This window comes from Bombina bombina, chromosome 1 (assembly GCF_027579735.1).
Source record: "Bombina bombina isolate aBomBom1 chromosome 1, aBomBom1.pri, whole genome shotgun sequence".
Taxonomy (NCBI): Eukaryota; Metazoa; Chordata; class Amphibia; order Anura; family Bombinatoridae; genus Bombina; species Bombina bombina.
Window position 1 is genome coordinate 1334997091 of NC_069499.1, and position 26394 is coordinate 1335023484.

The window sequence follows — 26394 nt, forward strand, 5'->3', positions numbered from 1 at the left end:
TATATTAGGGTTTATTTTATAGGTAAGTATTTAGTTTTAAATAGGATTAATTTATTTAATAAGAGAAATATTATTTAGATTTATTTAATTAATATTTAAGTTAGGGGGGTGTTAGGTTTAGTGTTAGACTTAGGTTTAGGGGTTAATAAATTTATTACAGTGGCGGCGGTGTAGGGGGGCAGGATAGGGGTTAATACATTTATTATAGGTGGTGACAGTGTAGGGGGGGCAGGATAGGGGTTAATAAGTTTAATATAGGTTGCGGCGGGGTCTGGGAGCGGCGGTTTTGGGGTTAAACGATTTATTTAGTTGCGGCAGGGTCTGGGATCAGCAGGATAGGGGTTAATAACTTTATTATAGAGGGCGGCGGTATAGGGGGGGGGCAGGATAGGGGTTACTAGGTATAATGTAGGTGGCGGTGGGCTCCGGGAGCGGCGGTTTAGGGGTTAATACATTTATAAGAGTTGCGGCGGGGTCTAGGAGCGGCGGTTTAGGGGTTAGTAACTTTATTTAGTTGCAGGGGGCTCCGGGGGTGCCGGTATAGGGGGTAGAACAGTGTAGTTAGTGTGGGTGCTTAGTGACAGGGGTATCAATAAAGCTGGGAAAAAGCCGAAGAGCAGCGAGATCGGATGAGTTATAACTATCACAGTCCGCTGCTCATCGCCCCGTACTTGGTGCGCGGCTTTTTGACAGATTTATTGATAACTTAGGCGAAATTTTGCAGGTCCGCGGCGGCGATGGTAGGCGAGCTTAGGCGGGCGTATTGAACCGGCGAAGGCAGGTAAATTAGACGCGTTGATAACTAGGCCCCATTGTCTATTATTATAGTACGTGGTAATTCAAAAACAGCAAACATGCATTGTAAAGCATATATTGTATCTTTAGCTGATGTTCTTGACATGACTACAACCGCTGAGCGGTTATAGTGTATATCTACAACTGCGAAGTAGTGTCATCCATGAATTGGACCTGAAAAGTTGAAGTGTAACATAGTTAATAATTTCTGCAGATGTTTTGAGCCTGTGCACATCCAATGTATGCAGCAATATGATTTTCAGTGAGTTTTGTTTTCCACTTAACCTGCTTTATTATCACAGTTTATGAATGTCCTACATTTAAATGTTCAATTGTAATCACAGTCGATTCACACACACGCTTCTGCAGTACCCCTGTTTCTGGGCCCCTGCTGCTGAGCTGTAAACTACTGTTATCTACAGCAGATTCATTAGTACTATTTATATTTTTGAAATATTTCTGTCGAAATTCCACTAGTCAAAGTGGGGACTCTGGATAGTTCAAAGGTTTAAAATTACATTCTACCTCAGTCTCTGGGTCTAATGACATTTTACCCTGTGTCGTGACAGACATAAGCTTGAAGAATATATTTATTTTCTTTTGGCTATTTGTGACACACATAGGGCCAGGTTACAAGTGGGACAATATTTAATGACAAAAAGTGCAGTATGAGGAACGCTAAAACAGTCAAAACGTTTTTGACTGTTTTAGCGCTCCTCATACAGCACTTTTTGTCATTTTACCTGAGATCTGGTTGGGAGATCTTGCTTATAGGAGGAGCTTGTGTGTTTTTACCATTGGCGCTGTGTATTTCTTTTAGTGAACGTTATTTAATGGTCCCATCCAAGCGTTAAGTGTGCTAGAAGTAAGCTTTTTGCGCACATCGGATTGCACTCGTATTACAAGTTTAAAGTAAACTGTTTTCGCTTGTGCGCTTACCCGATGAGCGTAAAAAGCCGAACCTACAATATTGCGCCCACGATAACGTATTCCCCCATAGAAGTCAATGGAGCAAAAAAGTGAAAAAAACAATTACACCCTAGTCATGTGCAAACCTGATCGCATATTCTCAAGTGTGCTAACTCAACATGAAAATATGAATATTTCACATTCCAATTTTCTTCACATAGGAGAATATGTTCTATTTATTCACAAATACATATTTCTACCTATATCTGATGGTATTTTGGTACAATATTTCTCTCTCTCTCTCTCTCTATATATATATATATATATATATATATGCACACACATGATTATATTAAACACACATGATTATATATAGGTATAGATATATACATATATATATATATAGGAATATCTATTTATAAATACATAGAACATATTCTGCTATGTGCAAAACATTGGCATGTGAAATATTTACAGTACATATACAGTTAAACACTTTATTTGCAAGTTTTAACATTTCAATGGAAAATAGGTCTCAAAAAGCAAATTTTTCCTCTTTTACACCTAGTTGAGCTGGGTGTAATTTTTTTCTATGTATCGACAGCCTCCAACAGTGTATTAAAGGGACACTGAACCCAAATTTTTTCTTTCGTGATTCAGATAGAGCATGCAATTTTAAGCAACTTTCTAATTTACACCTATTATACATTTTTCTTCGTTCTCTTGCTTTCTTTATTTGAAAAAGAAGACATCTAAACTATTTTTTGGTTCAGAACCATGGAAAGCACTTGTTAAATGGTGGGTGAATTTATCCACCAATCAGCAAGAACAACCCAGTTTGTTCACCAAAAATGGGCCGGCATCTAAACTTACATTCTTGCATTTCAAATAAAGATACCAAGAGAATGAAAACAATTTGATAATAGGAGTCATTTAGAAAGTTGCCTAAAATTGCATGCTCTATCTGAATCACAAAAGAAAAAATTTGGGTTCAGTGTCCCTTTAACGGTTTGCGCTTTTATTAGAAACCTGGTATAAGTTATCCCTTAACGGCTTCTAATACTTTTTATGGGATGCGAAAATATTTTCAGCAGCCGGACCCCAGCTGTCAATATTGAGGTATAATGCTCCATCGGAAGCAGTCAATAAACAAAATTGCTTCCGACAGCATATTTATCAGTTTGCGGCCACGCACAACCCTAATTACGACTCAATTAAAAAAAGCCATTATTCTGCATATTAAGTTATTACAAAATAAATTTGATTAAAATTGAAGCCTATACTATTAATATCCACCTGGAACAAATTACACTAGTGCAAGATACTTATCATTTCTCTTGGTCTACAAATCATCTTAAAGACATTGGGTTCCTGATCTGTGCAGACCCAGAACATATTGACAACTGAATTATGATAAACTTATTCTGGAAATCAGAGGATTACTAGAGAAATAGGACTTCAAGGAGATTTCATGGTTAGGTAGAGTAGCTACTATAAAAATGTCCCTATTACCCAAAGTGTTATACCTGTTTCACTGTTTACCTTTTAATGTCCCATTTACAGTTTTGCGTCAAATACATAAATTATTTTTTCATTCTGTTTGGCAAGATAAAAGACCCAGGATAGCCTATAGACTTTTACAAAGCGGGTATTCTAAAGGAGGTGTAGCATTTCCTAACATCTTATTATATCACTAGTCCTAAAGCCCGTTCACACGGGCCATTTTTTGCAGTACAGTGGTCCCACCCCTTGCTCTCTCTCTCCCCCTCTCTTTTGTGCTCTCTCCCCCTCTCTTTTGCGCTCTCTCCCCCTCTCTTTTGCGCTCTCTCTCGCTTCACTTCTCTTTTGCTCTCTCTCTCCCCCTCTCTTTTGGTCTCTCCCCCCTCACTTTTGTGCTCTCTCCCCCTCTCTTTTGCGCTCTTTCCCCCTCTCTTTTGCACTCTCTCTCTCTCTCGCTCCACCTCTCTTTTGCTCTCTCTCTCCCCCTCTCTTTAGCTCCCTCTCTCCCCCTCTCTTTTGCTTTCTCTCCCCCCTCTCTTTTGCTCTCTGTCCCCCTCTCTTTTGCGCTCTCTCTCTCCCCCTCTCTTTTGCGCTCTCTCTCTCCACCTCTCTTTTGCGCTCTCTCTCACCCTCTCTTTTGCACTCTCTCTCCCCCCTCTCTTTTGCTCTGTCTCTCCACCCCCTCTCTTTTGCGCTCTCTCTCCCCCCTCTCTTTTGCTCCCTCTTTCCCTCTCTCTTTTGCTTTCTCTCCCCCTCTCTTTTGCTCCCTCTTTCCCTCTCTCTTTTGCTTTCTCTCCCCCCTCTCTTTTGCTCTCTCTCCCCCTCTCTTTTGCGCTCTCTCTCCCCCTTCTCTTTTATGCTCTCTCTCTCCCCCCTCTCTTTTGCGCTCTCTTTATCCCTCTCTTTTGCGCTCTCTCTCCTCCCCTCTCTTTTGCTCTCTCTCCCCCCTCTCTTTTGGTCCCTCTCTCCCCCTCTCTTTTGATTTCTCGCCCCCCTCTCTTTTGCTCTCTCTTCCTCTCTCTTTTGCGCTTTCTCTCCCCCCTCTCTTTAACGCTCTCTCTCTCCCCCTCTCTTTTGCATTCTCTCTCTCTTTTGCGCTCTCTCTCTCCCCCCCTCTTTTGCGTGCTCTCTCTCCCCCTCTCTTTTGCGTGCTCTCTCTCCCCCTCTCTTTTTGCGTTCTCTCTCCCCCTCTCTTTTACGCTCTCTCTCCCCCTCTCTTTTGCGCTCTCTCTCCCCCCTCTCTTTTGCACTCTCTCTCTCTCCCCTCTCTTTTGCTCTGTCTCTCCTTTTTGTTTGCTCTCTCTCTCCATCCCTCTCTTTTGCTCTTTCTCTCCATCCCTCTCTTTTGCTCTCTCTCTCTCCCCTCTCTCCCCACTCTCTTTTGCTCTGTCTCCCTCCCCTCTCTTTTGTTCTCTCTCCATCCCTCTCTTTTGCTCTCTCTCTCTCCCCCTCTCTATTGCTCTCTCTCCCCCCTCTTTTTTTCTCTCTCTCCCCTTCTCTATTGCTCTCTCTCCCCCTTCTCTTTTGCTCTCTCTCCCCCTCTCTTTTTCTCTCTCTTCTCTCTATTTTGCTCTTTCCCCTCTCTTTTGCTCTTTCCCCTCTATTTTGCTCTCTCTCCCCCCTCTCTTCTGCACTTTCCCTTCTCTTCTGCTCTCCCCCCTCTCTTTAGCTCTTTCCTATCTCTTTTTGTCTCTCCCCCTCTCTTTCTATTTCCCTCACGCTGACCACGCCCGGCCTCGCCCCCACCACGCCCGACCATGTTCCCGCCCAGCCACGCCAACTTTCGCCACAACAGCATGTCAGGTAAGGTCAGGTGTTTTTGTCCTCGTGCTGTCTCTACTGCGCATGACAGCTTCGGACAAACACACTTGGCATTTTATATAATAGGATGAGGCACCCAGATTGACTCATATTGCAGGATGGACCCTAAAAGTTGAGAAACCAGGTTAGTATAAATTGGAGGCGGCCATTCTCCCGACTGGAATTTCTCTTGCTGGTGTCAAATGAATTTGGAATCAACGAAAGTTGTCTAAATTTAGTAGTAATGCAGTAATCCTACATAACCTCACTATGTGGAAAAATGTATGGAACTATTCAATGATTGCCCCCCACCCTTCACAGGCCTTTTATTGGGATCTTTCTAAAATACATATTGATTTATGGGCAGACATGGGGGTTTATTTATCAAAGCGTCAACCAAAAATGCACCTGAATTCCGCGTCGTACTTGTCGCGAGATTGATTCGCCGTAGTTATCAAAGCCTCAAGATCGCAAGTATTAGAAATTTGTGTCGTAACATACGATCCAACGCTCTCAATTTGACGCAGATCGATGCAAATAGAAAACCTCTGGAATTATCGCGGAATTGTGTGCATTCGCTGTGTTATTCAACACAATTTGAAGCTTTACAATAGTTATCAATAAATGAACAGTTACGCTCGCGTTTTATCCGACGCTGCGTACCGAGTTTTCAATCCACTGCCTTAGAGGTCGCGGATGCTATATTAGTTAATGGGAATCGCAAAACAGAAATCTTATGTTCGATGCTGCTAGAGTGAAGCATATCACCTATGGAAAGCATTATTAAATATTTATACCCTTTTATAAATATCATTCCCTTCCTATAATTCCAATAATGTATTAAGAAAAACACATTCAACAAAGGATATCAAGAGAATGAAAACACTGCACAACAATGAAAAAGCTTTAAAAAAGAAAAACACATTCAAACAAAGGATAGCAAGAGAATGAAAACACTGCACAACAATGAAAAAGCTTTAAAAAAGAAAAGCACATTCAAACAAAGGATAGCAAGAGAATGAAAACACTGCACAACAATGAAAAAGCTTTAAAAAAAGAAAAACACATTCAAACAAAGGATATCAAGAGAATGAAAACACTGCACAACAATTATGCTATCAAGTAATTATACACAATACAAATTAGGCTATTAATTAATTATGTACAACACCTGCATATTTACATAGGTAAACTCTGATTTTCTATTTGTATGGCAGCATTGTGGAGGCTCAAATGGCAGCGTCGTTGAGGCTTAAAAGGTAAGTCACATATTACTTTGATAATAAACAATTATGGCTTTGGCTCATTAATGTCACTGTTTAACTTTGCGCTTTAAAAATACATTGAAATGATTTGTAAATGGTATTATGAATCACATAAAGGATATCAAACCATATTTTACATCTTAATCTTCGACATTGCATTCTTTTTGTTACTTAGGTTTGTTAATACACCACTTTTTTTATTGAATATTCAATCTTAAAAACACAGTAATCACTGACCTTTTTAACCTTCACAATGCTGCCATCCAAACACAGAACTACAGCGAAATACTCATGTGTTTTTTATAATTAATTTTGTTAATTGCAAAAACACACCTGCATTTCTTACAGCTGATAAACACACCTGGATGACCTAATCAGACATTCATTTGGCCATCTCATCGTGCTCGTCAAATGATGCAAGAAATATCGAAAATACGTTTTTGAAATAAATTATTCAATTAATTGCTCGTAAAATTACGCTATAGTAATCAAAATGTGCAAGTCATTTGTTAGGTAATGTTTGGTGCATTATTTATCCAATTACTGAAATCATTCACAGCTGTGAAACTAGGCGTTATAAAAGGGGGTCTTCAATCACTTTATTTCATTATTACTTTGAGCATTGAGAATGGACATACTTAATGCAGTCCAGTTTTTACTTTTATTAAGGAGACGCAGGGAAAGACGGGTGTTGAAGGCTGCATGCGACAAGGAAGACGCCAGCACTCCAGTGACCGAGAGGTGATCCGTCGATTTCGACTAGATAGGGCCTCTATTGAGAGGCTCTATGTCGAGATCAAGGACTCTCTCGAGCCACTCACTGCAAGAACTAGGGCAATCCCTGGGATGGTGAAATTGCTATCGGTCCTCTATTTCTTGGCAACTGGGACATTCCAGGCTGTGACAGCTCTAGGCGTTGGTATGAGCCAGGCAACCTTCTCACGTCATCTGAAGGTTGTCCTGAATGCTTTGCACCAACGCCCAGTCCATCATGTCCACTTCCCAAATATACCGGAGTAGTGGCATGCTGTCAAGCTCCAGTTCTACCTAAGGGCTGGGTTGCCAAGGGTATTGGGGGCCATAGACTGCACCCATGTCTTGGTGCAGCCTCCCAGGGGTACAGAGGAGCCATACCGGGACAGGAAATTCAACCATATCCAGGTCATCTGTGACGCCAGGTTGAGGATAATGAGTGTACACTCCGGACTCCCTGGCTGCAATCATGATTCCTTCATCCTCCGGAATTCTGCCATATACCATCGGTTCCAGGAGGGCCAAATGCCAGAGGGAATCCTGATAGGTAAATATCTCTTATATACTCTAAAATATGTATATGATATATTTTAATCATTATGATTGCTAATGTCAATGATCTATTTTGTTTATGCAGGTGATTCTGGATATTCGTGTCTTCCGTGGCTGTTCCCACCCGTCAAAAACCCCAATGGAGTGGAAGAGGTGCGCTACAATCAGGCACACATCGCCACAAGATCGGTGATTGAGCGCACCTTTGGCGTATTGAAGAGCCGTTTCCGCTGCTTGGACATCTCTGGTGGTGTTCTTCAATACGCCCCCTCCAAAGTCTCCTTAATTTTTATGATTTGCTGTATATTGCATAATATTGCCCTAAAAATCCCTGCTATAGATCTGGAGAGCTTGGATAACCAGGAGTATGGAGAATACATCGATCCATTCCTGGAGTATGATGCTCTGGGAGTCCAAGCTCGAGCAGACTATATACAGGCGGTTTTTGGGCAATAATGTTGACTGTGCAACATACAGTTTTTATTTGTGTTTTTAGTTACTTTACAGTATTATTTATAATCCAAAAGATTATATATTTTGGATTAATTTTTAGCAAATATTGTCATTTCAAGGAATGATATTGTATATCATTGTAAAGCCATTGATTGAAAGTGGTTAATTTTTGCAAATGTTGCAATTGTTCAATGTAAAGTTGATTAAACACATGTTTAATCTAATCTCTTTAAAGAGACACTAAACCCAAAAAAATTATTTCATGATTCAAGTAAAGAATACAATTTTAAAAAAACATTCCAATTTACTTGTATTATCTAATTTGCTTCATTCAGTAGATATCCTTTGTTGAAGAACTAGCAATGCACATGTGTGAGCCAATCACACGAGGCATCTATGTGCAGCAACCAATCAGCAGCTACTGATGCTATCTAGATATGCTTTTCAGCAAAGTATATCAAGAAAATTAAGCAAATTAGATTATAGAAGTAAATTAGAAAGTTGTTTAAAATTGTATGCTCTTTCTAAATCATGAAAGAAAAAATTTGGGTTTCATGTCCCTTTAAATAAAAATAAAAAATAGAGATGTACACTTGACTCTGTGGTTATTTCTAAGGCTAGAACAAGAAATATGTTTAAATATGTGTTTAGATTCTAGCTTGCCTTTTTAAAAATTACCAAATTATTTCATTTATTTAGGCATACTTGAATTTGACATTCACTGTTATCTTCGGGATAACTTAACGTGCATGAGCTCAATGTTATCCAGTGGCGTCACTAGGGTTGGTGTCACCCGGTGCGGTAAGTCATGGTGTCACCCCCCCCCCCCCAGAAAGCAGACACACACAAAAACACAGCCAAACACACATACAAACACTCAGACACACTTAAAAACATACTCAGATGCACACACAAACACTCGGAAACACACTCAGACACACACACAAAAACACACACACAAAAACACTGAGACACACAAAAACTCAGACACACACATACAAAATATGTAAACTGCACTGCATTAATTATGAAGCTCATGCCTAGAGCTGCTCCCTGGCTCAGCAGAACATAAAATGAAAGATAAACAGAGCACTCTAAAATAAATCACTGAAGAAAAGGTTTAGGCGCGCAAACTATGAAAATTCTGCTCTCTGACTCTGTTCCAAGTCTGTCAGTGCACAGCCCTGGGCCACATGTCACTGAGCAGTGAGCACAGATAGGCAGGCAGGTTTAGGCTAGCAGCACAACTTTGCAAGCCCCACAGCACACCCAAAACATTCATAGTGAAATTGGGCAGGGGAGGAGCAAAGTACAAACAAGCAAAAGCAGCCGGGAAAACTATTTGTTGAAATTGCAGCACTGGCTTAAGGGGCAAAAAAATGGTGTGTCTACAACTTCCCCAGTCCCACTAATGTTCACAAATGCCAGCATCTAATAAAATAACCTATGCATCTCAACATTGTATTTCTTTGAATTTCAATAAAATAAAAAAATAAATAAAAAAATATATATATATTTTTTTTTTTTTGGTGTCACCCCCTGGAGGGTGTCACCCAGGTGCGGCCCTCACCCCCGGCACCCCCCTAGTGACGCCACTGATGTTATCTATATGAAGTTCAAACAATTAATTATAAATCTTCCTTTTTTTTATTTCACTGTCACATTAAACTAATATAAAAGAAAAAGACAAAATAAAATCTTGCTATAATTTCTGGAAGTAGCATCAATGCACTACAGGTTTATACATTAATACATGTTTTTCTCTCCCTGACTGTCTCTCTCTCTCTCTCTCTCTCTCTCTATTTCTCACAATCTCTCTCTCTCTCTCTCTCTCTCTCTCTCTCTCTCACACAATCTCTCTCTCTCACACAATCTCTCTCTCTCTCTCTCTCTCTCTCAATCTCTCTCACAATCTCTCTCTCTCTCTCTCTCTCTCTCACAATCTCTCTCTCTCACACACAATCTCTCTCTCTCTCTCACAATCTCTCTCTCTTTTTCACTCTCTTTTATATTAAATATCTGTTACAGATAGAGTTTGTAAAAGCTGTACTGAATATTTATATGAATAGATGTTTTAGACTGTGTTAATAAATCATTTATTTAATTGTAATAAGCACTCGTTTCAAGTTATTTTATTCTTGAGAAGTTTTTACTAATTGAGTGTTTAATTTAAATATATCAAACTGCCATAGGCGACACCTCCTCCCTGTTTTTTCAGTTTGTTTACCTAAAGCTGCACTTTTTTGGTGAGAGGTGCGGCTAGTGAGGTTGGATGTTCTGTTTGTTTTAAAGCACCAGTATAACACAAACCTTTTGTGCATTTTACACATAACATTCATGTTTGATCTTGTTTTTGTTACCTGAGGAGGTCCCAAAGCCCTTCGGACCTCAGCTATATAATAAAAATACAATTTACATATTTAGAAATGTGACAAGTAAGAACAATTTAATTAAAAGCAAAGTAATAATAAAAAACATACCTGTAGAACGGCCAATGCTTGCTCCATCAGGGGTGCTGCACATAATGTCTGGGTGTGTGGCGGCCGAGGAGAAGCTGTGGCTGGATTTAGTGTGGATACTGACGGGCAATAGGAGGGTCTCATCTCCATCTGTGGCAGCATCATCATCAGCTGTATCTGCAGCAGCAGCTGCAGCACTGGTAGATGCTTAAACAAAATACAATAAATAAATGATTATTATCAACATAATTTCACATCATAATCTCAATAACACTAAAAATCTAAATATAAAAATTTAACAAAATAAAAATTAAAATGTGTGCGACATAAAAAACGCAAGTAATAGAATGTTACCTGCCAACTCGTCAGTATCATGCCCCACCAAATCCAGACCGAGCGTCATATTTGCTCCCAGCTTCTCCATCAGCTGAGTCTCGTACTCTGAGAGCTCAGCCGTATATGGCGCGCCACCACCGGTAGAACGTGCAGCTTGCTTCTCCCTGGCCAGCTTGGCCTTTAAGATTCTCTTAATGTCAAAGAATCTCTTCTTACAGTTCTCCACCGTTTTGGGATGAGTGCCTTCGTCGGAGACACTGCCAGCTATTGCTCTCCAAAGTTCATTTTTTCTGGAGAGTGAAGTCTTTTGGGCTTTGGAACCATAAATAAAATCTTAGTGCTCTAAAACAAGGATAACTAAAACTTTGTTTTGCTCAAAAGTAAACTGAATATTTCTACCCGACTTGGTCTTCCCAGACATAACAAAACCAAATTATAGAGCACACAAATGTCGCAAGAATAATAATCAAATGAACAATCAAATGAAAAGAAGACCTACAGCTCTTGTCCCAGCTTAGTAGGACTTAAAAGACTCAATTTTCAATTCCCTTTTATAGATAAATACGTAGACAATCAGCTGTTGACAATTAGAGAATCATCAATAAAACAACAATATGATGACATCGTATTTACATTTATGACACATGATTAATATAATCCTCATATGTCAACTTAATATATAATAGATTACAACCATCTACAATTGTGATAGTTGTCTCATTTAAATAATAGTGATTAATTTCACAGTTCAAGATGGCGTGATCGCAATTATTTATAGTGACGGTGAATTGGTCATCCAGTTCGACGGGAGTGACAGCTATTTCAGATGGATGTGTGAGTGAGTGTTATTATGCGCAAGGTCAGGGATGGCATAATTTTTTTGGACATTACTATTAAGACGCACAAATCCCGGTAATCCTATTATAATTTTTAAAGGCCCATATTTTATGGACAAAATAAAATTTGAATTGTATACGCAGTTATTAGTAATAGATTTTAATCTCTTGTCAGTCAGTCATTGGTGACGCATTAAATATTATCAATGATTCGCTGTTCATAGCACATGATTCATATATTGTGCCTATCAAAATGCATTTTAAAATTGATATTACAAAGAACCAATAAGATAGCTTTATGTTTTGGATTTTTTTGAGAGAGAGCAGGAGTTTGAGAGAGAGAGAGCAGTGGTATTTTGTGAGAGGAGTTGAGGTTTTGTTATTTCTTCAAATTTCTTTAGTTATGTCTAAGCCACCACAATTTACTGATGGTGAACTGGTCATCCTAGTGTATGGGATGAACCGGTATTTCCCAAGGAGGATAGGTGGAGTGCGTGGCATTAGGCATAAAGATCGGGACACCATAGTCTACGAAATGATGCGACGTATGAGGCGGGTGTCAGGAATCCAACGATCACGTCGTCAATGCCTTAGAAGGTTTAGTGATCTTAGGCGAAGGGAACAGGATCGTTATGCAGCGATCAGATCACTGATCCGGAGATGTGAGTATTAGTTATCAACTATATTGACAAACATGACGCACATGAAATCAAAGCAGATTAAAATTTAAATATTGAAATATTTCATATTACAAAGTATATTTATTGACAAAAAAACTGCATATTTTTAAAAAAAAAATTAATACATGTTGATTGCTTTCATTGTTAATAGATTATAGATTACAAATATATTTTTATATATATTTACTTTAATTGACATAAATAAATACAAAGATAGAAATGTGTATATGTGTGTACATTTTTATATATATATGTATATTTAAATATATATATATTGTAATATTTTAATAAATACTTTTTGTTTACTATGGAATATATAATATCCATACTTTTATTAAAAATTGACATTAAACATCATATTACAATAAAACTGATTATAATGTTGACATTCATCATTGTATCATTGCAGATATAACAAGGCCACAACACAGGAGACCCAGGTATTTGTTGCCTGTCTCCATGGAGAGCCCAAGGAGCAACAGGGCATCACCGCCACTACCATTAAGCCTCCTAGAACCTTTGAGGGACGCAGAATCGGGCACATCTTCTTCAGATGTGTCAGGTACAGAAGGTAATTGAACATATCAACATGTTCTTATTATTTAACTGTAAAAGACTGATAAACAAAATTATATTGTTACATAATACAGTTTCATCCTGTATTAATTATTGCCTATGAACACAAGTTTGGTGCCCAGGGCATACAATTAGATATAGGCAGCACACCTGTCCTATCCAATATCAAAAAACATTACTACAGTACAGTAAGTACTAATGTGTAGGCATTTCAAGAGAAAGAAGTAACACACATTGAGGCAGTGAAACTTTAAAAAACAACAACTTTAGAGCAGACACCATTGTTGCTGTTGAAGTGTTAAACATGATAAAACTGACCAGAGATATGCTTCCAAAGGGATTTAAACTGCACTTCCTTTCTATAACTTATCTGATACATAAAATGGTATGAGATGCATGCTATTCAACTCTGGTTTCCACCTCAAACATGTTTTCATGGCAACTTACAAGTTCAACCCGGAGCAGGGTGTGTATATAGAGACATGAATAGTGCTATATTGGGTTACTGTCAAGCAGCAAAATGCATGTTCACCTATGCACAATGTGTAACTCATAAGTGTTCACGAAAACATGGCCAAGGTGGAAACCATAAATTCTACACACCTGTATGCAAGTGTTTTTCTCTTTTTATTTATATATTTTTAATATTATTAAAAAAAGGGAAAAGAAACCACAATGACATCATCAACAAATAAAGATTAGAAATATAGAGTGCCTAGGGAAGAACAAATCCGAAGAAGACCACTGGGCTTTATGTTAGCAATTGTGTTTGAAAATATTCGATTGATATAATTAATTTCTATAGATTCAATGACCCAAATTTTGGACTTATCACATATTCCGCATCACTAACAAGGTTTTTGTGTTTTGTGCTTCTTCTCAGACAGCTGAAGACCAGGGATCCTCTCAAGAGGATATTGTTGTGCAAGCAGGCCAGAGTCCAGAGGAGACTATACAGGAGGGGCCTAATACTGAATGTAAGAATTTATCATATCCTGTTTTGTCAATGCTATATTGATTGTGAATTATGAGAGCTTCATTTATTTTGTTTGGGAGGACAATATGGGGTAAGAGCAAGATGTGTGAAAATAGTGCAGTGTGCTAAAGAGAGTTTTATGGAGATGTAAGGGCGCTCACAGCTAAAGATACCTAGTAACAGTGTGTTATATAGATATGTGATTGTACATAAAGGTATTGCTAAAAAATGTCTGATAAGTGCTAGTAGAAAATACACATATATGGATCCAAAATTAGAAAAATATAATGTCATTTATTTGTACATAAAATTAAATTAGCAGCTATAGAGACGTCTCTAATATAAAAACAATATCAATTGAATGTTTAAAAGTATCAATGGTAAAATAGAACTTATTGCTACAGAGTTTGCAGAAAATAGTAAAACGTTATGTGATTTCATAGGATCACAAAGAGACTCAATTTGATTCTGATTACCGGTTACAATTATGTATACATACGATACTATTTTCTGTATTCTCTGTATATTTAGATCAGCTTATAAAAAAGTCAAATCAGCTTGATAAATAAATCTGATATATTACACCAAAACTCACATATAGAAACACTTTAAATTGTCCATACATGAAAATGACCATAAAATTTATATTATGTCAAGTAAGATCTTGGTAGTAAAGCCGTTGCAATATTACATATCTGTTATCATATGACTTGTGTTAAAAATCCTCATATGAGATTCGTTTAACAATCGTACCTTGAGCTTTTTCTTCTAAGAAAGCAGGGTATCCTAGGTGTCCTGCAGTTGTCTGTCGGTTGTTAGATTCCTCGTGTCTTCGGCGTCTTACACCGGCACTTCAGGGGCTCGACTTGCGCCTACCAATCAGCACTTCAAAGGCTCGTCTCGAGTCTGCCAATCAGCTCCGACCTCCAGGTCGATGTACAACAGATGGTATATTCAGAGAAATATTGCAGATTTCACTTACTAGTGTGTGCTTCTGCAGTCGATGTTTCCTTATGATGTAAACTTCACCTGCCCTTAGTGCTTGCGCACGCAGGTCCTTTAGCCAGAAAAAGAGTTGTAGTAGATGTATAAGCAACCCGGGTTGTTAGGAAATTCTGGTGTTAAACATTAAACATTAACACTGATGTTGAAGGTACACAGTCCCACAATTCTACGTGTTTTGCTCTCTCCTAGAGCTTTATCAAGAATCAAGGAACTCTCACAAACAGGTCTGAGACAACACATAGGCAAAGCATACTGAACAGAGGCCCTTTAAATAATAAGTGATGACATCACAATTCTGAGACTGCATCCTGTCTCATATGGATGATGCACACCAGTCTGGCCATAAAAGGAAGTGTAGGAAATGAGCAGCATCCCCCACAATGCACCATAGTCAGGAAGAGGGGTGAGTAAAATGGCTGCCAGCAGCACATGGCAAACAACAGGGAAAAAACCCTGACAGTACCCTCCCCTCAACGACCCCTCCCCCGCGGGAAGACAAAAGGCTTATTGGGGAAACGGGCATGGAAGGCACAGAGGAGGGCGGGAGCATGAACATCAGAGGAGGGAACCCAAGAGTGCTCCTCCGGACCGTAGCCCCTCCAGTGAACCAAATACTGTACACGGCCCCTGGACATACGAGAGTCAATAATGCTGCTGACCTCATACTCCTCATAGTTGTCAACAAAGATAGGACAGGGACGAGGCAACACAGTGGTAAACCGATTACAAACCAATGGTTTCAAGAGGGAGACATGAAAAACATTGGAGATGCGCATAGCAGGAGGAAGGTCAAGAGCGTAGGCCACAGGATTAAACCGTCGGAGTATTCGAAAAGGACCAACAAAACGGGGAGCCAATTTATTGGAAGCACACAAAGGTTCAAGTTGAGGGAGGACAGCCAAACTCTCTCACCAACCTGGTAGGAAGGTGCGGGCAGATGCCTACGATCAGCCTGGAACTTTTGACGCTGCATAGAACGATGAAGGCAATCCTGAATCTGCACCCACGTGGAACGGAGTTGCCGGAGATGCTCCTCCAAAGCCGGAATACCCTGACACATGAATGAATCGGGCAACAAGGATGGTTGAAACCCATAATTCGCCATGAACGGGGATAACTTGGAGGAAGCATTAATAGCACTATTACGAGCGAACTCTGCCCAAGGTAACCGTTCAGACCAATTATTGTGGTGATCTGAGACATAGCAATGGAGGAACTGTTCCAGAGCTTGATTAGACCATTCCGCAGCCTCATTGGATTGAGGGTGATATGCCGAGGAGAAGGAAAGCTGGATCCCCATTTGAGCACAAAAGGAACGCCAAAATCTGGAGACAAACTGGCTACCCCGGTCCGACACTATCTCCTTTGGTAACCCATGTAAACGGAAGACCTCCCGGGCAAAAATCGAAGCAAGCTCCTGAGTGGTAGGCAGCTTCATCAAGGGAATGCAATGTGACATTTTAGAAAAACGGTCAACCACCATAAGGATAACAGTATTGCCATTGGAAACAGGGAGCTCGACAATGAAGTCCATGGGAAGATGTGTCCAAGGACGCTCACCATTAGCAATAGGTTGAAGAAGACCCACAGGAAGACGTCGAGGAGTTTTATTCTGTGCACAAACTGAGCAGGAGGCAACATACGCAGCAATATCAGAACGAAGACCTAGCCACCAGAATTGTCGAGTGGCAGACCAAATAATTTGGTTCTTGCCTGGCTGACCTGCGGCTTTAGGATAGTGGTAAGTGTGCAAAAGTTTAGTTCGAAGATTCTCAGGAACAAAATACTTACCACTAGGTTTCTCAGGAGTTGCATTGGTTTGTGCAGCCAGGATCTCCTCCCCCAAGGGAGAAGTCAAATTAGTACGTATGGTAGCCAAAATATGGTCAGGAGGTATAACATGAGTAGGTACAGACTCCTCCTTGGACAGAGGTGAAAATTGTCGAGAGAGGTCATCAGCCCTAACATTCTTACTACCAGGCAGGTAGGAGACCACATAATTAAACCGAGACAAAAATAGCGCCCATCTGGCCTGTCGGGGCGACAAACGTTTTGCTTCAGATAGATAAGTTAAATTCTTGTGGTCAGTAAGAATGAGAACTGACACGCTAGTACCCTCGAGAAGATTATGATAGCATTGAGATCAAGTTCGCTATTTAGGCCCTTGGGGTATAAGGTCCCCATCTTGAATATTAGTTCAGCTTCTTGGTAGAGTAGTCTCTTTTCTGAATTCCCCCCTCTTCAATCCATTCTAAAAAAATTGTATTCCCCAATATCTCATGTCTTTGGGGTTACCTTTATGGTGTTCTTTAAAATGGGCATATAGTCTTGTGTTTTCTTTCTCTCTCTCTATACTCCTGATATGCTCTCTTATTCTTTCTTTCAGTTTTCTACTGGTTTGTCCTAAATATTGAAAATTACATGAACACTGTAATAGATATATGATATTGGTATCCGTGCACCTAATGGTATCATTTATTCTGACCTCCATATTAGTGGTGGTTGATCTTACTGTCTTTATCTTAGTACTGAATTTGCACGATTTACAATCGTGGCAAGGGAAAAAAAACTGTCAGTTTTTCATTTTTAAAGGGACATGCCACCCACATTTTTTCTTTTATGATTTAGAAAGAGAATGCAATTTTAAACATCTTTCTAATTTACTTATATTATCTAATTTGTTTTATTCTCTTGATATTCTTTGATGAAAAGCATATCTAGATATGCTCACTAGCTGCTGATTGGTTGCTGCACATAGAAGCCTCGTGTGATTGGCTCACTATGGCCTAGATTTAGAGTTCGGCGGTAGCCGTCAAAACCAGCGTTAGAGGCTCCTAACGCTGGTTTTGGCCGCCCGCTGGTATTTGGAGTCAGTGATTAAAGGGTCTAACGCTCACTTTACAGCCGCGACTTTTCCATACCGCAGATCCCCCTACGCCATTTGCGTAGCCTATCTTTTCAATGGGATCTTCCTAACGCCGGTATTTAGAGTCGTTTCTGCAGTGAGCGTTAGAGCTCTAACGACAAGATTCCAGCCGCCTGAAAATAGCAGGAGTTAAGAGCTTTCTGGCTAACGCCGGTTCATAAAGCTCTTAACTACTGTACCCTAAACTACACTAACACCCATAAACTACCTATGTACCCCTAAACCGAGGTCCCCCCACATCGCCGCCACTCGATTAAAATTTTTAACCCCTAATCTGCCGACCGCCACCTACGTTATACTTATGTACCCCTAATCTGCTGCCCCTAACACCGCCGACCCCTGTATTATATCTATTAACCCCTAACTTGCCCCCCACAACGTCGCCGCAAGCTACTTAAAATAATTAACCCCTAATCTTCCGACCGCAAATCGCCGCCACCTACGTTATCCCTATGTACCCCTAATCTGCTACCCCTAACATCGCCGACCCCTATGTTATATTTATTAACCCCTAATCTGCCCCCCTCAACGTCGCCGACACCTACCTACACTTATTAACCCCTAATCTGCCGAGCGGACCTGAGCGCTACTATAATAAAGTTATTAACCCCTAATCCGCCTCAGTAACCCTATCATAAATAGTATTAACCCCTAATCTGCCCTCCCTAACATCGCCGACACCTACCTTCAATTATTAACCCCTAATCTGCCGACCGGAGCTCACCGCTATTCTAATAAATGTATTAACCCCTAAAGCTAAGTCTAACCCTAACACTAACACCCCCCTAAGTTAAATATAATTTTTATCTAACGAAATAAATTAACTCTTATTAAATAAATGATTCCTATTTAAAGCTAAATACTTACCTGTAAAATAAATCCTAATATAGCTACAATATAAATTATAATTATATTATAGCTATTTTAGGATTAATATTTATTTTACAGGCAACTTTGTAATTATTTTAACCAGGTACAATAGCTATTAAATAGTTAAGAACTATTTAATAGTTACCTAGTTAAAATAATAACAAATTTACCTGTAAAATAAATCCTAACCTAAGATATAATTAAACCTAACACTACCCTATCAATAAAATAATTAAATAAACTACCTACAATTACCTACAATTAACCTAACACTACACTATCAATAAATTAATTAAACACAATTGCTACAAATAAATACAATTAAATAAACTATCTAAAGTACAAAAAATAAAAAAGAACTAAGTTACAGAAAATAATAAAATATTTACAAACATAAGAAAAATATTACAACAATTTTAAACTAATTACACCTACTCTAAGCCCCCTAATAAAATAACAAAGCCCCCCAAAATAAAAAATTCCCTACCCTATTCTAAAATACAAATATTACAAGCTCTTTTACCTTACCAGCCCTGAACAGGGCCCTTTGCGGGGCATGCCCCAAGAATTTCAGCTCTTTTGCCTGTAAAAAAAAACATACAATACCCCCCCCAACATTACAACCCACCACCCACATACCCCTAATCTAACCCAAACCCCCCTTAAATAAACCTAACACTACCCCCCTGATGATCTTCCTACCTTGTCTTCACCATGCCAGGTTCACCGATCCGTCCTGGCTCCAAGATCTTCATCCAACCCAAGCGGGGGCTAGACATCCACTGAAGAAGTCCAGAAGAGGGTCCAAAGTCTTCCTCCTATCCGGCAAGAAGAGGACATCCGGACCGGCAAACATCTTCTCCAAGCGGCATCTTCTATCTTCTTCCATCCGATGACGACCGGCTCCATCTTGAAGACCTCCAGCGCGGATCCATCCTCTTCTTCCGACGACTAGACGACGAATGACGGTTCCTTTAAGGGACGTCATCCAAGATGGCGTCCCTCGAATTCCGATTGGCTGATAGGATTCTATCAGCCAATCGGAATTAAGGTAGGAATTTTCTGATTGGCTGATGGAATCAGCCAATCAGAATATAGTTCAATCCGATTGGCTGATCCAATCAGCCAATCAGATTGAGCTCGCATTCTATTGGCTGATCGGAACAGCCAATAGAATGCGAGCTCAATCTGATTGGCTGATTGGATCAGCCAATCGGATTGAACTATATTCTGATTGGCTGATTCCATCAGCCAATCAGAAAATTCCTACCTTAATTCCGATTGGCTGATAGAATCCTATCAGCCAATCGGAATTCGAGGGACGCCATCTTGGATGACGTCCCTTAAAGGAACCGTCATTCGTCGTCTAGTCGTCGGAAGAAGAGGATGGATCCGCGCTGGAGGTCTTCAAGATGGAGCCGGTCGTCATCGGATGGAAGAAGATAGAAGATGCCGCTTGGAGAAGATGTTTGCCGGTCCGGATGTCCTCTTCTTGCCGGATAGGAGGAAGACTTTGGACCCTCTTCTGGACTTCTTCAGTGGATGTCTAGCCCCCGCTTGGGTTGGATGAAGATCTTGGAGCCAGGACGGATCGGTGAACCTGGCATGGTGAAGACAAGGTAGGAAGATCATCAGGGGGGTAGTGTTAGGTTTATTTAAGGGGGGTTTGGGTTAGATTAGGGGTATGTGGGTGGTGGGTTGTAATGTTGGGGGGGGTATTGTATGTTTTTTTTTACAGGCAAAAGAGCTGAAATTCTTGGGGCATGCCCCGCAAAGGGCCCTGTTCAGGGCTGGTAAGGTAAAAGAGCTTGTAATATTTGTATTTTAGAATAGGGTAGGGAATTTTTTATTTTGGGGGGCTTTGTTATTTTATTAGGGGGCTTAGAGTAGGTGTAATTAGTTTAAAATTGTTGTAATATTTTTCTTATGTTTGTAAATATTTTATTATTTTCTGTAACTTAGTTCTTTTTTATTTTTTGTACTTTAGATAGTTTATTTAATTGTATTTATTTGTAGCAATTGTGTTTAATTAATTTATTGATAGTGTAGTGTTAGGTTAATTGTATGTAATTGTAGGTAGTTTATTTAATTATTTTATTGATAGGGTAGTGTTAGGTTTAATTATATCTTAGGTTAGGATTTATTTTACAGGTAAATTTGTTATTATTTTAACTAGGTAACTATTAAATAGTTCTTAACTATTTAATAGCTATTGTACCTGGTTAAAATAATTACAAAGTTGCCTGTAAAATAAATATTAATCCTAAAATAGCTATAATATAATTATAATTTATATTGTAGCTATATTAGGATTTATTTTACAGGTAAGTATTTAGCTTTAAATAGGAATCATTTATTTAATAAGAGTTAATTTATTTCGTTAGATAAAAATTATATTTAACTTAGGGGGGTGTTAGTGTTAGGGTTAGACTTAGCTTTAGGGGTTAATACATTTATTAGAATAGCGGTGAGCTCCGGTCGGCAGATTAGGGGTTAATAATTGAAGGTAGGTGTCGACGATGTTAGGGAGGGCAGATTAGGGGTTAATACTATTTATGATAGGGTTAGTGAGGCGGATTAGGGGTTAATAACTTTATTATAGTAGCGCTCAGGTCCGCTCGGCAGATTAGGGGTTAATAAGTGTAGGCAGGTGTCGGCGACGTTGTGGGGGGCAGATTAGGGGTTAATAAATATAACATAGGGGTCGGCGATGTTAGGGCAGCAGATTAGGGGTACATAGGGATAACGTAGGTGGCGGCGGTTTACGGAGCGGCAGATTAGGGGTTAAAAGTGTAATGCAGGGGTCAGCGATAGCGGGGGCGGCAGATTAGGGGTTAATAAGTGTAAGGTTAGGGGTGTTTAGACTCGGGGTACATGTTAGAGTGTTAGGTGCAGACGTAGGAAGTGTTTCCCCATAGGAAACAATGGGGCTGCGTTAAGAGCTGAACGCTGCTTTTTTGCAGGTGTTAGGTTTTTTTTCAGCTCAAACTGCCCCATTGTTTCCTATGGGAGAATCGTGCACGAGCACGTTTTTGATGCCGGCCGCGTCCGTAAGCAACTCTGGTATCGAGAGTTGCATTTGCGGTAAATATGCTCTACGCTCCTTTTTTGGAGCCTAACGCAGCATTTGTTTGAACTCTCGATACCAGAGTTAAATTTATGGTGCGGCCAGAAAAAAACCCGCGGAGCGTTAACAGCCCTTTTACCGCCGAACTCCAAATCTAGGCCTATGTGCATTGCTTTTTCTTCAACTAAAAAAATTGAAAAAATGAAGCAAAATAAATAATGGAAGTAAATTGTAATGTTGTTTACATTTCTATTCTCTATCTGAATCATGAAAGAAAGATTTTGGGTTTAGTGGCCCTTTAAGGTTCTGCTGATTATCTAAATTTTTGGATTTGAATTCACTGGGTGCAAGGATACTTTTCAGGTTAGTGGCTTTTCTAAATATTATATCAGGTTGTTGTTTCAATCTTTGTCCTATTACAGGGTCACTTCTTGCTAAATGCCAGTGTTTTTTTATTATATTTTCAATTTGTTTATATTGACTAGAGAATGTAGTTATAAAGGGAATGTTGAATGGATATCTTTCATCTTTATCTATCAGGGTTTTTTCTTCTAATAATGTTTCTCTATCAATCTCCCTTACTATCTTGTTTATATCTAATAGGTTTTTAGGATTATACCCTTTTCTCCAACATTGGTGTGTCCGGTCCACGGCGTCATCCATTACTTGTGGGAAATGTTCTCCCCCACAGGGAAAGGCAAGGAGAGCACACAGCAAGAGCTGTCCATATAGCTCCCCCTCTGGCTCCGCCCCCCAGTCATTCTCCTTGCCGCTCTGAACAAGTAGCATCTACCACGGGGATGGCGAGGAGTTTGTGGTGTTAGTTGTAGTTTTTTATTCTTCTATCAAGAGTTTGTTATTTTAAAATAGTGCTGGCTTGTACTATTTACTCTATAACAGAAAAGTGATGAAGATTTCTGTTTAAGAGGGCTATGATTTTAGCACAAGTAACTAAAATCCATTACTGTTACCACGCAGGACTGTTGAAACAAGAGAACTTCAGTTGGGGGTAACAGTTTGCAGACTCATCTGCTTCAGGTATGACTAGTCTCCTTCTAACAACACAGGCTAATGCTAGATGACAGTCATTTTTCCCCTCAGGGGAAACGGTAAGCCATTTTTCTTTCACCTCAGCAAAAAAAGATAACAGGCTTCCCCTTTTTGTTTTTTATGCTGGTAGACACTGTTAGGGGCCAAATCGATTGGTTTTTATTACAATATTATACCATTTGAAATATTTTATAAGCTCACATACACTTGGAAACGTTTTTTATTGATCTGGCTTGTTTTAGACACCTAAATCTAGTCAGGAAGGCCCCTTCACTCTAGTGTACTGAGGGAGGAAGCCTCATTTTGGCGCTTCAGCTGCGCAGTTGAATTTCAAGGCAGTGCATGCAGAAGGGTCCTGTGGCTCAGAAAGTGACTCCAAAAGGCTTTTTTCTGTGAATGGTGACCCCTAAGGAAGGTAAAGATCTGCAGCAAGGCTGTAGCTGGGATTGTGGTGTATAAAAACGGTTAAATCCAACAATTAGCTCCGGTTTGCTTATTTTAAGAGCTAGAGTCTCCATATTTGCTGTGCAATACTTTCTAAGCATTAAGACACTGGGGTCCAAATTTCAGAAAAATCGGATATTGCCTTCATAGTTTTTTTGAACATTCAGAAATAAATGTGTCATTTTATTATTTAAAGAGACAGTAACGTTTTTGTTTAAAATCGTTTTTATTGCATTGTTTGCCTGCCTAAATCTGTTTAACATGTCTGTTCCATCAGATAACCTATGTTCTGTGTGTATAGAGACAAATGTGGTTCCCCCTTTGAGTGTTTGTGATAATTGCGCCATAGCGTCCAAACAAAATCAGGACAGCTCTGTTATTTTTTATAATGTTGCCCAAGATGATTTATCTAATGAAGGTAGTGGGGATAGCTCTACATCCTCTCCTTCTGTGTCTACACCAGCTTTGCCCGCGCAGGCGACACCTAGTGCGCCAGTGCTTATTTCTATGCAACAATTATCAGCAGTAGTGGATAATTCTATAGCAAATCTTTTATCCAAACTGCCAGCTTTTCAGAGAAAGCGTAATTGTTCAGTTTTAAATACAGATAAAAAGGATGAACAATCAGACGCTGACGATGCCTTATCTATTTTACCCTCGCATCAATCGGAATTAGCTGTAAGGGAAGGGCTGTCTGAGGGTGAAATTTCAGACTCAGGAAAAATTTCTCAACAGGCAGAACCTGATATTGTGGCATTTAAGTTTAAGCTAGAACATCTCCGCGCTTTGCTTAAGGAGGTATTAGCTACTCTGGATGACTGTGATTCCATGGTAGTACCAGAGAAGTTGTGCAAATTGGACAAATTTTTAGAGGTCCCAGTGCACGACGACGCTTTTCCAATACCTAAGAGGGTAGCGAACATAGTGGAAAAGGAGTGGGAGAAGCCAGGTGTACCCTTTGCCCCACCTCCTATATTTAAGAAAATGTTTCCCATAGTAGACCCTAGAAGGGACGCATGGCAAACGGTCCCGAAGGTTGAGGGAGCTGTTTCAACACTAGCGAAGCGCACAACTATTCCTATAGAGGACAGCTGCGCTTTCAAAGATCCTATGGATAAAAAATTGGAAGGATTGCTTAAAAAGATTTTTGTTCAGCAAGGGTTCATCCTTCAACCAGCTACGTGTGTTATTACTGTCACTTCAGCGGCGTCCTTTTGGTTCGAAGAACTAGAAAGGTCGCTCCAGAAAGAGACTTCCTATGAAGAAGTCATGGACAGAATTCACGCATTAAAGTTAGCTAATTCTTTTATATTGGATGCCGCCTTTCAAATAACGAAATTGGCGGCGAAAAACTCAGGTTTTGCTATAGTAGTGCGGAGGGCGCTTTGGCTAAAATCCTGGTCGGCAGATGTGTCGTCCAAGACTAAGTTACTGAATATTCCTTTCAAGGGTAAGACCCTTTTTGGGCCGGAATTGAAGGAAATTATTTCAGACATCACTGGGGGTAAGGGCCATGCCCTCCCACAGGATAGGCCTTTTAAGGCTAAGAACAAGTCTAATTTTCGTTCCTTTCGCAATTTCAGGAACGGACCGGCAAATAACTCCACTGCCGCTAGACAAGAAGGTAACGCGGCCCAGCCCAAACCCGCTTGGAAGCCCATGCAAGGCTGGAACAAGGGTAAACAAACCAAGAAACCTGCTGCTGCTACCAAGACAGCATGAAGGGGTAGCCCCCGATCCGGGACCGGATCTGGTAGGGGGCAGACTATCTCTCTTTGCTCAGGCTTGGGCAAGAGATGTTCTGGATCCCTGGGCACTAGAGATAGTTTCCAAGGGATACCTGTTAGAATTCAAGGGACTTCCTCCAAAGGGAAGGTTCCACCTGTCTCGCTTATCTTCAGACCAGATAAAGAAACAGGCATTCTTACATTGTGTAAGAGACCTATCAAAGATGGGAGTGATAAACCCAGTCCCCTCCGGGGAACAAGGTCTAGGTTTTTACTCAAACCTGTTTGTGGTTCCCAAAAAAGAGGGAACTTTCAGGCCAATTCTGGATTTAAAGATATTAAACAAGTTCCTCAGAGTTCCATCCTTCAAGATGGAAACCATTCGAACAATCTTACCGACAATCCAGCAGGGTCAATTTTTGACTACCGTGGATCTAAAGGATGCGTATCTGCATATCCCAATCCACAAATCTCATCATCAGTTCCTGAGGTTCGCCTTTCTGGACAAACATTACCAGTTTGTGGCTCTTCCATTCGGCTTAGCCACCGCTCCCAGAATTTTCACAAAGGTGCTAGGGTCCCTTCTAGCGGTCCTAAGACCGAGGGGCATCGCTGTAGCACCTTATCTAGACAACATCCTAATCCAAGCGTCGTCTCTTTCCAAAGCGAGAGCTCATACAGACATTGTGTTGGCTTTTCTCAGATCTCACGGGTGGAAGGTGAACATAGAAAAAAGTTCACTGTCACCGTCCACAAGGGTTCCTTTTCTGGGAACAATAATAGATTCTGTGGAAATGAAGATCTTTCTCACAGAAGTCAGAAAGACAAAGCTTCTAAAAGCTTGTCGAGTTCTTCACTCTATTCCTCAACCCTCCATAGCTCAATGCATGGAAGTAATAGGACTAATGGTCGCAGCAATGGATGTGGTTCCTTTTGCTCGAATTCATCTAAGACCATTACAGCTGTGTATGCTCAATCAGTGGAATGGGGACTATACAGACTTGTCTCCCCAAATTCAAGTAGACCAGGTAACCAGGGACTCACTTCTCTGGTGGTTGACCCAGGATCACCTGTCTCAGGGAATGAGTTTCCGCAGACCGGAGTGGGTCATCGTCACGACCGACGCCAGCCTCTTGGGGTGGGGCGCGGTCTGGGACTCTCTGAAAGCTCAGGGCCTATGGTCGCGGGAAGAGTCGCTTCTCCCGATAAACATTTTGGAACTAAGAGCTATATTCAATGCGCTCCTGGCTTGGCCTCAGCTAGCGGAAGCCAGGTTCATAAGATTTCAGTCGGACAACATAACGACTGTTGCGTACATCAATCATCAGGGGGGAACAAAGAGTTCCCTAGCGATGAAGGAAGTAACCAAGATAATCCAATGGGCAGAGAATCACTCCTGCCATCTATCTGCTATT